At 40.7% G+C, this 10956-nt stretch overlaps 1 long non-coding RNA gene across 1 annotated transcript in view; it reads left to right on the top strand.

Annotated features, from left to right (window-relative positions):
* The first annotated feature begins 5619 nt into the window (after positions 1 to 5619).
* Positions 5620 to 10956, top strand: part of LOC123947313 — a 50912-nt gene continuing 45575 nt past the window's right edge. Inside the window, exon 1 of the long non-coding RNA XR_006819739.1 lies at positions 5620 to 5734. This is a non-coding gene — a long non-coding RNA (uncharacterized LOC123947313). The remainder of the gene's footprint in view (positions 5735 to 10956) is intronic.

The raw sequence follows: 10956 nt of genomic DNA, 5'->3' as shown, positions 1-10956 counted from the left end.
ATAAATGACATTTGCCTTTATCCTGAGGGATTTGAAGTAGATTCAAACCCTTCTTGTATTCCAGGAAAAACTCTCTTGACCTCTTCTCTTACTCTTGATGACCATGGATGCAGTTCCTCAAATGCCCTCACCAACTTCATACAGGAACAATCTAAGAGTGCCTCACCCTTCTTGCTTCCTGACTCCAGTTTTATCTGTGCAAACCTCTAAGCATTCATGCAAGGGCACCATGCAAGTACAAGGTCCTATGAATGCCTTATGGAGCAATCCTTGACCACCTGGGGATAGGAAATAATGATTAAATGCTTCCCTCTTTCTTCCCCCAGGATAGTTCTGAGCTGTATTTCAAAAGACTACACAGAAGGTCCTGTAGAAGAGAGCATCTAGTTTCCCACTGGAATGGTCAACTCTATTTTGTATTCTTGTATTGTTTCACTCTGTTTCTCTCCTTTCTCTGTTTCACTCCTTCTTCCCTCACTCTCCCCCCCCCCCAGGATCACATTACCTATATATTATCTTCACGTTAGCTATTGTCTCCTCTCTGCTTTCTAAGGAATCCAGGATAAGACACACAGGCAATGACATGAAAGACATATAATTTTTATAAATTTCATATATTATATATAGATATTGATAATAATAAGATACTATTATATATAATATATTATATATCTCATGTACATTTATATATATTAGAATGAAAACCTTGGAGGACACAAGAGAGGGTGTTCATAGAGGCAACAAGACAACCGGGTAGAAGTTTTTACGGGGATGAGAGAAATAAGGTATAGCTTGAGGTTTATGAGGTTGGAGAGGATTTTTAAAGGGAGCTAAGCAGGCAGATGGTATGATGTAAGAATGATATTCTTCTGAGATTAACCATAGACAAAAACTGGCTGCTTATTTTGCAGGCATGGCTGTGTAAGGGCATATTTAGCCAGAGTGGCTCCACTTTGGTTGAACAGCCATTTTGTTGTTTATGCAGTAAAACTTAAACTGACCCTGCCCCCGCCCCCTCCCCCCCCATGGGAACTTACTTAAAAGCAAGTCCAGGAAACCAGTAAAATATGGTTGACCAGTTCCTGCTAACAGAGCCCAAATACAAGGGTGGGTCAGATCAGGTGGCAATAACAGAGCCCGAATTTAGGGATGAGTCGGTCAAGTGGAGACATCCAATCAGTGGAGTATGCATATTGTCTCCCTAGCTACCAAGGAGTGTGGGCCCTGCCTTTTGGGCAACTTTTGGGCGCCAATTCTGACTAAGGAGATAGACTAGTTCAAATAGCTACTATGGGGTGAACTGTAATTCAATTGGCCACCCATGTGTGACCTACCATGACTGTGCAGCTTTCTCTGTGTGTTGCAATCTCATTGGCCACCTGTGTGTGGCCATGCTCAACCACATGGCCTTTGCTTTATAAAAGTTAGTCTGTGAGGCTGGGGGTGGCCGCCCTCTCTGTAAGAGGTGGCCCTGAACGGTTGGTTTGATTCTCAATGCTCGGCGCGAAATAAAGCTTTGCTTGACTTCCGCTTTGTATCAGTCTCGCTCCTTTGATTACGGACCTAACAGCTGTAGGTCAAGTTTCCATAATGAGGAAAGTGATTATCCATTACATGTTAGATTACGGCTGTGAGGATGATTTGGGTTTGATCAAGCTAGTGTAGAAAGGACCACACTTTTAAGAACTTGAGAGTCTTCCCAAAGGAATCCTATTCAAACATTTATTTAGTTTGCTATGCCATGAACATTGTATCTAAAATTAAAATATGGCTGTGAAACTAAATTTTGTCCTTTTAGGTAATACACATTCTAAAATCCTAAAGTAATAAGTATTTTTAGAATTATTTCTTGTCCAAGACTCCTAATTATGCTTTATACAGCTCCAACATACCTATATCTTTATACTAGTATAGTCTAGAATCATCTATTATAGGCTAGAGTAGTAAAGGAAATGCCAGAATCAATTTTACTTATAAATAAAAAAGTTTGACTCCTAGAATTCTCTGTTTAACAAGATGGCTGTGCAATGAAGTGATCTTTCTTTTTTTTTTAGCCAGTGCTATTGTCTTTTGATGACTTCCACATCAAATCTGATTTATTACTTCACCTGGGCAAACACTAGTACCGGAATGGCAGGCAAGCTAAAATGATCTCTATCAGAAATACAAGCTGGGAACTCTTTTTTTTAGAGAGACATCTTGGGTTCTTCTGTCCAGGAGTTGTTCTTCTCTAATTCTGACCAAGGAAAACCTACTGTGCATTGTACTTTGGCTCTTTGAACTGTATAATAATAGATTCTAACCCGAACAAGTTCATGCATATGAAATAAACTTAATGGCTGGGCTAGTTTACCACTTAGCCTTTTCTCACTATCTTCTTTTTTTCCCATCCCCTTTTTATTGGATGCTCCAACCTCATTACTATTTCAGGAAAAAACTGGGTCTTGTCCATCATTTTTGTTGTCGCTTTCTTTTTCCTGGCAGACAGAGCTTAAAGTTTCAATAGAGGAAGTGGGGAGGGATACAACACGTTCAGAGTTTATGAAAGACCTTATTTACCATCAAAGTGAAGGTTTCCAGATATGAGGGCCCTGTTTTCTTATGCTCTCAAGTCTTTGATAAGGAATTAAGAACTCCTGCCAGGGCTACAGAAGACACTGAGAGGCGCCTGGCAGAGGGCTCTACATGGTGTTCTGAAGCTGTTTATTAATTACAAATGGTATTGAGGAATAATACACCGAGGAACAGAAGAATGGGGAGAAACTGTTACTATCATAATAATTTCTATGGGCACTTTTGAGAGACAATTGGATGTGCACACTTGAATATTTTTCTGTTAACGTCCTTGCACTTTTTTATTTTTTCAAAGCATGCCTTGCAGCTTCCTTTTAACAGAATTACTTATATTTATAACACTCTCCTACTCAATTATAATTTCTTAGAATGGTGGCTCTCAAATATTAGCAGGGCTAAGAATAATATGAAAACCCGTCAAAAGAGTTTAGGGCTTGCATCTCTGAGATTCTCCTTCAATACATCTAGGATGAGGCCCAGAAATGTTTAACAAGACCTTCGTGTAATGGTCTGTGAAATACCTTCAGAAATATTTGCCTAGAGATCAAGTCTCTGTGGTCCTCAGGCCATAGGTCCATGCAATGCACGTAGAGTTACTCAATACACACGTTTGTAGATTCAAGGCAAATGGTTTGGGTAGGTAAAACCCCACTGGAGATTCAAGCTCAATATATTACTCTCAGAGATAAGGCTGAAGCTCTAGTGGGTTGTATATAAACTAATTATTTTTGATAGAAGGATAATGGCATAAACAGCTCTCAAACTTGGGGGGGGGCAATTGGTTAGAAATATATATAGATATGTATATATTTATCTATAAGAGTGCCTGAATGGAAAGCGTGATTTATTTACTCACTTTTTACATTGGAGAAGGGTGGATGTAAGGAGGAAATGCATTCATTCCTTGTGGTACATTGCGTAAAGGCTAAACCATGTTTGATTTTCCCATTCATTGCTGGATGTGTGTTTCCTTTGTCCTCCCTTGTTTCTTTTGTTTATTGTTTACTAGGGGTTATGAGATCTGCTCTTTAATGCCCCTCCTCCTTTGTTCTTCTGCCACAAGGTGTGACGCCATTTGCTTATTTGTCCTTTGCTCAGAGCTACCTGTAGATAGGCATGCACAAAACAAAGGAAAATCATATCTTGTCCATCAGCTCCTCACACATTCAAAAGCTGTGCCCTTAATAAAAGAAGAATATTTCACTCCCTCTTTGCTCTTTGAGGGATGTAGGGATTCATCATGCTCTGAAAAGATATCTCTGATAATTATTTTAATGTAAGTAATGTGGAAAATATCTTTTATTTTTAGAGTTTTGCTAATGCTTTCAACTATTGGAAAAAATTAACATGCTACTTTCTTTCATCAAAACCATTCACTCTTCAGTATATTTAAATGTCATTAGTGTGGAGTGCTTCAAGTTCTAAGTAGGAATAAAATGACACTGAAAAATCAATGTGGATAATATAAAGACAAAAATATATATGGATTATTCTGCTTGGAATTGTAAATGTTCAGTGCTCATTAGCTTCTGATTCTGTTTCCAAGTGAGAAAAGGCAATAAATATACACATTACAATCAGGCCATGCTCTGTGTTTCTCTCCTTTTTCAAATCCTAAGAATATATCTGTATCTCTATACCTTTACGTGTATCTACATATCTTTTGATAACCACTCAATAACAGCTTTAGACAAAGCTGCTCATTTAGTGACACTGTGTTAAATCATAGCACCTCTTAGAAACAAAATTGGCACGAGTATTTTTGCCTGTGATTAAATTCACATACCATCTTGCTATTGAAAAAAAGTCATAGGCATGCAAAGCACCCCTCCAAAACAGCACAGTGCAAAGGGGGATGCTTATTCTATCTGGAGTCTGTTTGTTTGGGCCAGGGCTGTCATTTTCCCATAGTGTCTTCATTTATTATGCTAACTGACTTTCCAAGGGCAGGCAGGAGGGTATCTGCTCTGTGAATTATTCTCGGTTGGGGGGCTTTTAAAAGCAAACCTATTTTGTGCCCAAACAAAACCAAAAATCAATGTGTTTCTTTTCAAAGATGGGAGGGTTAATACCATGGTTGTTTTGTTCCCATCCAGTTATGTAACCTTGGGAACTTGTTTCTTTGCTTTCAGGATTTGTACAAAACACATTAAAGCTAAACAATAGGCGGGAGTCATAGAAGCAACCCTGGAGCTGTGTCTTGGAGTTCCTCCTCTGGGTTTGGGAATCTCCAATTAGTTTTATCTCAAGTGCTGACTCTGTGTGTGTGTGTGTGTGTGTGTGTGTGTGTGTGTGTGTGTGTGTGTTTAGTTAGCTCCAATTAGTTTTATCTCAAGTGCTGACTCCGTGTGTGTGTGTGTGTGTGTGTGTGTGCTTAGTTAGCTCCAATTAGTTTTATCTCAAGTGCTGACTCCGTGTGTGTGTGTGTGTGTGTGTGCTTAGTTAGCTCCAATTAGTTTTATCTCAAGTGCTGACTCCGTGTGTGTGTGTGTGTGTGTGTGTGTGTGTGTGCTTAGTTAGCTCCAATTAGTTTTATCTCAAGTGCTGACTCCGTGTGTGTGTGTGTGTGTGTGTGTGTGTGTGTGTGCTTAGTTAGCTGGCATGCAACACACTTCCCCAGGGTTGTTTCCTTTTTCCTGAGATTTGGCGAAGGGTAAAGTGTCGGAGTCACATGGATACAAAGCATTTGATGAATGTCCAAGTCACCGCTGTGGCTGTCGGAGCTGCCTCTCCTCCAGCCCCGGCCGCGTGAGGCCAGAGCCATGGGGCTCAGCCTACAGGTCCCGGGCAGGAGCCCTCTCCTTGTCTGCTCAGAGCCTCGCGCCTCCCGCGCCGGAGTTCCAGCTAGCGCACTCTATTCTCCCAACACCCCAGCCTCTCCCCAGCATGTAAAGTCGCCCATACCTCCTCGGACTTCTCAGAGGCAGCAACTTTCCCCTCTGGCCGGCGCGGGGCGGGGCACCAGTCGGCACCGGCATAGCGCGCAGGACTGCAGCCTTGCGTCCCGCCGCCCACCTCGTGACCGACGAGAGCCGCGGGGATGCCAGCGCCGAGAGCGCCCAAGACCTGGAGAAACAGCTTCGCCTGCGCCTGTTGCATGCTCAGCGAGCTCCAGAAGACCGAGCGGGACTATGTGGGCACGCTGGAGTTCCTGGTGTTGGTGAGTGTGTCCCCGCGCGGCAAGGCAGGGGGTGGCGGGCGGCGCGGGGCGCGGATCCCGGAGAGGCCGCTGGAAGCGCGCGCGGCATTGTCTACTGGGGACGGGGTACCGCTCCCAGCGTCGCGGGACCATGAACCCGCGCACGGACACTATGCTCGCCCGCACGTGGACCCCGGGCGGGGCTGTTTCACGCCTGGACACGCAATGAGTTTGCCAGGGCCTTGGAGATAGGCGGGCTTGAAAAGTTAGCTCCAATGGGAGAAGGCTCTTGTCCCCGGAATCCCTGCTTACCCCATCTTTCCTCACTCTTTACCCCGTCCCCGGCTGCCTTATGTAATTTTTTTACCCTCTTCTCTTCCTCCCCTGGGATTTTAAGACTTTGGCTTGGTGATTAAAGTCAGTTTACCACATTCAGGCACATTTAGTTAAAAGAAAAAAAAATCCTTGATTGCTTTAGAGCTTGAGTTCATTATTCAGATTAGATGGCAGCGAAGTCCCTTGGTTATAATAATCTTTGAAACATAGGATTCTGGCGGGGGCTAGAGAACTAGCAGCGGGGTTATGATCTCTAGCGGCTGTTGGCTATTAAAGCCACCTGTGGTGCTTACCCTGTTCTAGCTCTGCAGTCTCCTACTCCCATCCTCCATCCCGGGTTTAAATTTATTCCCCGCTCAGCTTCTGGATTCTCTGTTCACACTGAGCCCAGGAGAGTAGTATAATAAAACTAGTGTCAAAAAACTTCAAGATTTCATAGAAAGAACTGGCAGGAACTTTGTTTCAAAGTTTCAGCTTGACGTATTGGAAGGCTGCTCTGGAAACGTTTCATTCATTTTAGAGCCAGAAGGGGCAAAACTGAGTGAAAGAAACTTCTGAGACATCACTCAGAAATTGAATTTTTTCTATTCATTGTTGCAAAGACAAAAGAGCATTGGCTCCTTTCCACGCAGATGCCTGGGAGAGCATAGGACTGAGGAGCTCTTAGCCTTTGCAATCTAACTCACATCTTCAAACCTTCTGCTCCTTCCACCTCCGTGTTGCGTGCCCTCGTGGTCCAAAGGGAAATGTTTCAAAGGCCAAAACTTTCCGCTCAGTGTTCTGTAAGATGTAAACTTTCTGCTTATAATTATGGTAGAGGAATTCACTTCTTTGCTATGTCAAGAAGGAGAGAACAATGTTTCAACACAGGTTGACTTCTGGTTGACTTCTCAAATTAAAATCAGTATACCTGAGCCCCTGGGGCCACATTCTTTGGAAATATTTAGATATTTGAGAATATATGGGTAATTGGTGATAAATTGGATTGTTGTACACTTCCATGCAGCAATGTTCTAAAAAGCATGTTTTTAAGATTTGACTTTTTTACAAAGTTATTACAATTTTATTGTAAATATTGTAAATATTGTAAATATTGTAAATATTATTGACTATATTCCCTATGTTGTATGTTTCTATGACATTTTATAATCAGAAGTGTGTACTTCTTAATCCTCTTCATCTATTTCACTTATCCTCCCACCCCTCTCCCTGCTGGCAACTGCTTGTTTGTTCTCTGTATTTATGAATCTGTTTTTCTTTGTTGTTGTTTGCTTGTTTTGTTTTTTAGATTCCACTGTAAATTAAATTATATGGTGTCTTTCTGTCTGACTTACTTCACTTGGCATAATACTATCTGTGTTGTCACAAATGACCAGATTTAATGCTTTTTAATGGCTGAGTAATATTCCATTGTGAATTTCATATTCTATTCCATACCACATCTTCTAGATCAATTCATCTATAGATGGATGCATAAGTTGCTTACATACTGTAAATAATGTTGCAACAAACATAGGTGTACATATATCTTTTTGAGTTGGTGTTTTCATTTTCCTCAGGCAAATGCCCAGAACTGGAGTTACGAATCATATGATACTTCTATTTTTAATTACTTGAGGAACTTCCATACTGTTTTCCAAAAGGGCCCCACAAATTTACATTACCACCAACAGTGCATGAGGGTTTCCTTTCCTCCATGTCTTTACCAACACTTGTTATTTCTTGTTTTTTTGATACTAGCCATTCTGACTGATGTGAGGTGGAGATTTGACTTTTAATAGCTTCAGATTTGCCTTTCATGAAACTTCATTGGTGACAAAGTTCTTTGACTTTTGAAAAATCTGAGCCACTTCTTAAACTGTATTAGTTACTTCTTTCTAGAGGTATATGAAAAAAGTACTGTGCAGAGTCCTGAATTGTAGAAATAGAGATCTAACCTAATCTACATCAAAAACTAATTTGTTGATCTTTATTTAATATATGCGTTTTTCCTCTAACCTTAGCACTTGATTATTAAAATTGAAAACTTATTGCTAGATAGAGTTGGGTAAGAAATTGTGGGAGGGGATACATGGGTGGCTCAGTTTGGTTAAGCATCTGTCTTTGGCTCTGGTCATGATCCCAGGGTTCTGGGATGAAGCCCCACATTGGAGTCTTTGCTCAGCAGGGAGCCTGCTTCTCTCTCTGCCTGCTGCTTCCCCTGCTTATGATCTCTCTCTGACAAATAAATAAATAAAATCTTAAAAAAAAGGAAAAAAAAGAAATTGTGGGAGGTATAAAGTAAATTAATTATATGTACCTATTTACAAGTAGTTCATTTAATGATTTCATTCTTCTTATTTCATTCAGAAATTATGGACTCTTCCACTTTTATTTTTCTTTGTCCATTATTTTGTGCACGTACATCCAGTACTTATGCACAAACATGTTCACACACACACACAAACACACTAATTGGCCTGTCATCCTAAACAAAAGTTTACCCTGACTTATTTTTAATCATAATCATTGAAAGCCTCAGATCTACTTGTAGTACACTTTTAGATTTTCTTTTCTGAGTATTTATTTTTTCATTATTATTTATAGTAACACTGAATATGCATGTATTATTACTTGTTCACCTTCTGTTGATGTAGTCAATCTAGTTCTAACTTTAACGTAAGCTAATAATATACCAAGCTTTAAAAATATTCAAACTCTTTGGCCTGGCGATTCTTTTTCTAGGAGTCCATCTTGAAGGACTGATCAGAAATGTAGACAAACCATAAAAGTGATTTTTAAAAAAAGTTAGCACTAGTATTAAATAAGGGATACATTTGTTGTAAAAAATCTGGTAGTGCATTTCTAAGTCAAATGTAAATATTTGTTAGATTAGTCATTGTTTTAGATTTCTGTCCTTGTTTCAGCCATTAACATGCAGGAAGGGTAACTCTTATTTTTATTATGAAGAGATAGAAAATGTATTTTTAGTTTTATCGAGAACACATTTTTGACTTACAAGCCCATAAATAATCAAACAAAATGGTATTTTTTCTCTTGATGAAATGATCATATGACCTGAAGGGGAAAACTTTTCATACTAAGATCTTTTATACTTCTTTTTCTTTTAAAGATTTTTAAAAATTTTATTTGAGAGAGAAAGAAAAAGAGCATGTGATCATGAACCAGGGGAGAGGTAGAGGGAGAAGGAAAAGGAGAAGCAGAGTCCCTGCTAAGGGGAGCCTGACTGGGGTTCTATTCTAGGACTCTGGGATTAAGACCTGAGCATTTAAGTCAGATGCTTAACTGACAGAGTCACCCAGGTACCCCTAAGATCTTTTATACTTCTAATTCCTTTCTGTTCTCATTTCCAACCCTTTCATTTTTTAAAGCGAGAACAACTTTCCCACCCCACAGATAGCTGGTATATAGAGTGATTCTCGCTTCCCATGGGATCTCTGGCTTCTTTTGTTTCTTACTAGCCCTTCTATCCTTTTGTATTCCCACTGGGCTTTCAGGGCTCCATTCCTTGAGGAAACTTCATAATCCTGTCCTCTCTGCTGTCCCCCCTACCCCATGCCAGGCTACAGTGCTCACTGCTTTGTAGTTTCTTCTTCCCTGCACCAAAGGAGACTTATACATGTATGTGTTTACTTTGGTCTCATTCTATTAGAATGTAAGCTTCTTGAGGACAGGCCCATATTTTACTTGTGTGTTTTTCCACAGAATTTTGTGCAGTGCTTGTGAAATCATAGGCCATACCAAGATCAGGATGTCTTCCCAGACCCATCTGAGTGAACAGAAGAAGGGCAGAGCAGGACCAGCTTCATGGGTGTGCATGCTGTGCGCTTTGCTCTGGGCTTCGTACTCAGAAGGACCTGGAACTTGGTTTAGAACTCTGCTAACACTGTCTTGAAATTTGTGCTAGTTTTATCTTTGAACTTGTGTTTTACAAGTGAAGTCCACTGGGATAGTAGAGTGTGAGTAGAGCTAATATATGAAAGAAAGAGAAAAGCTTTATATTTTAATACCTCTTTTTTTTAAAGACTTTATTTGACAGAGAGAGAGAATGAGAGAGGGAACACAAGCACGGGGAGAGGGAGAGGGAGAAGCAGGCTTCCTGCTGAGCAGGGAGCCCAATGCAGGGCTCAATCCCCTGACCCTGGGATCATGACCTGAGCTGAAGGCAGAGGCTTAACCAACTGAGCCACCCAGGTGCCCCTATTTCAGTATCTTTAATAACACATTTCCCCCTGCTTTTTGAGCAAAAGGCCTCACATTTTTATTTTGCACTGGGCCTGGAAAATCTTGTCGACACATTTCACTCTGGCATTGTGGCCGGTTGGCTATGACCATTTTTGTCTAAAATGGGACACTTCTGAGGGTGAAAGGGAGTGTTATTAATAATTACACTGGGAAACAGATGTAACCCTGGAGTGTTCCTGGTAAATCAGAATGTGCTGTTCTTCCACATTGCGGGCACATGAGTTACATGTCTTGTCATAAACAAAAGATTTTGAAGTTTGTTACCTGTCTAGGCGCTGACCTCAGATAGCCCAGAATCTGAGTCCTGTCTCTAATTTACTAGTTAACTTTGGACACATTCCTAAACCTTTCAAGCCCCATTTTCTTCATCTGTAAAATGGGGAACCAATAGCATTTCTCAAGGTTGCTGTAAGGATGAGATGATGGATGCTTTGGGCTCTGCCCAGTCCCTGACTTACAGGAGTGCCCTATATATGGTTACTGTTATTTCTTCTGATGCTACAGTTGCTACACAGAGGTACCCATACTGGTCAGCCTTAGTGTCTAATTTTTGCATGGGTGATATTCCTCTTTACACTTTCTGTCTCTGAGTCTCTTCTTTACTTCTTCCCCCAGTGTTTCCCCTTCTTTTCATGCAGTCCTTCTTCCCATGATATTCTTAT

This window comes from Meles meles, chromosome 1, assembly GCF_922984935.1.
Source record: "Meles meles chromosome 1, mMelMel3.1 paternal haplotype, whole genome shotgun sequence".
Lineage (NCBI taxonomy): Eukaryota > Metazoa > Chordata > Mammalia > Carnivora > Mustelidae > Meles > Meles meles.
The sequence above is the reverse complement of the archived record's forward strand: the minus strand, read 5'-3'. Positions and strand labels throughout refer to the sequence as shown.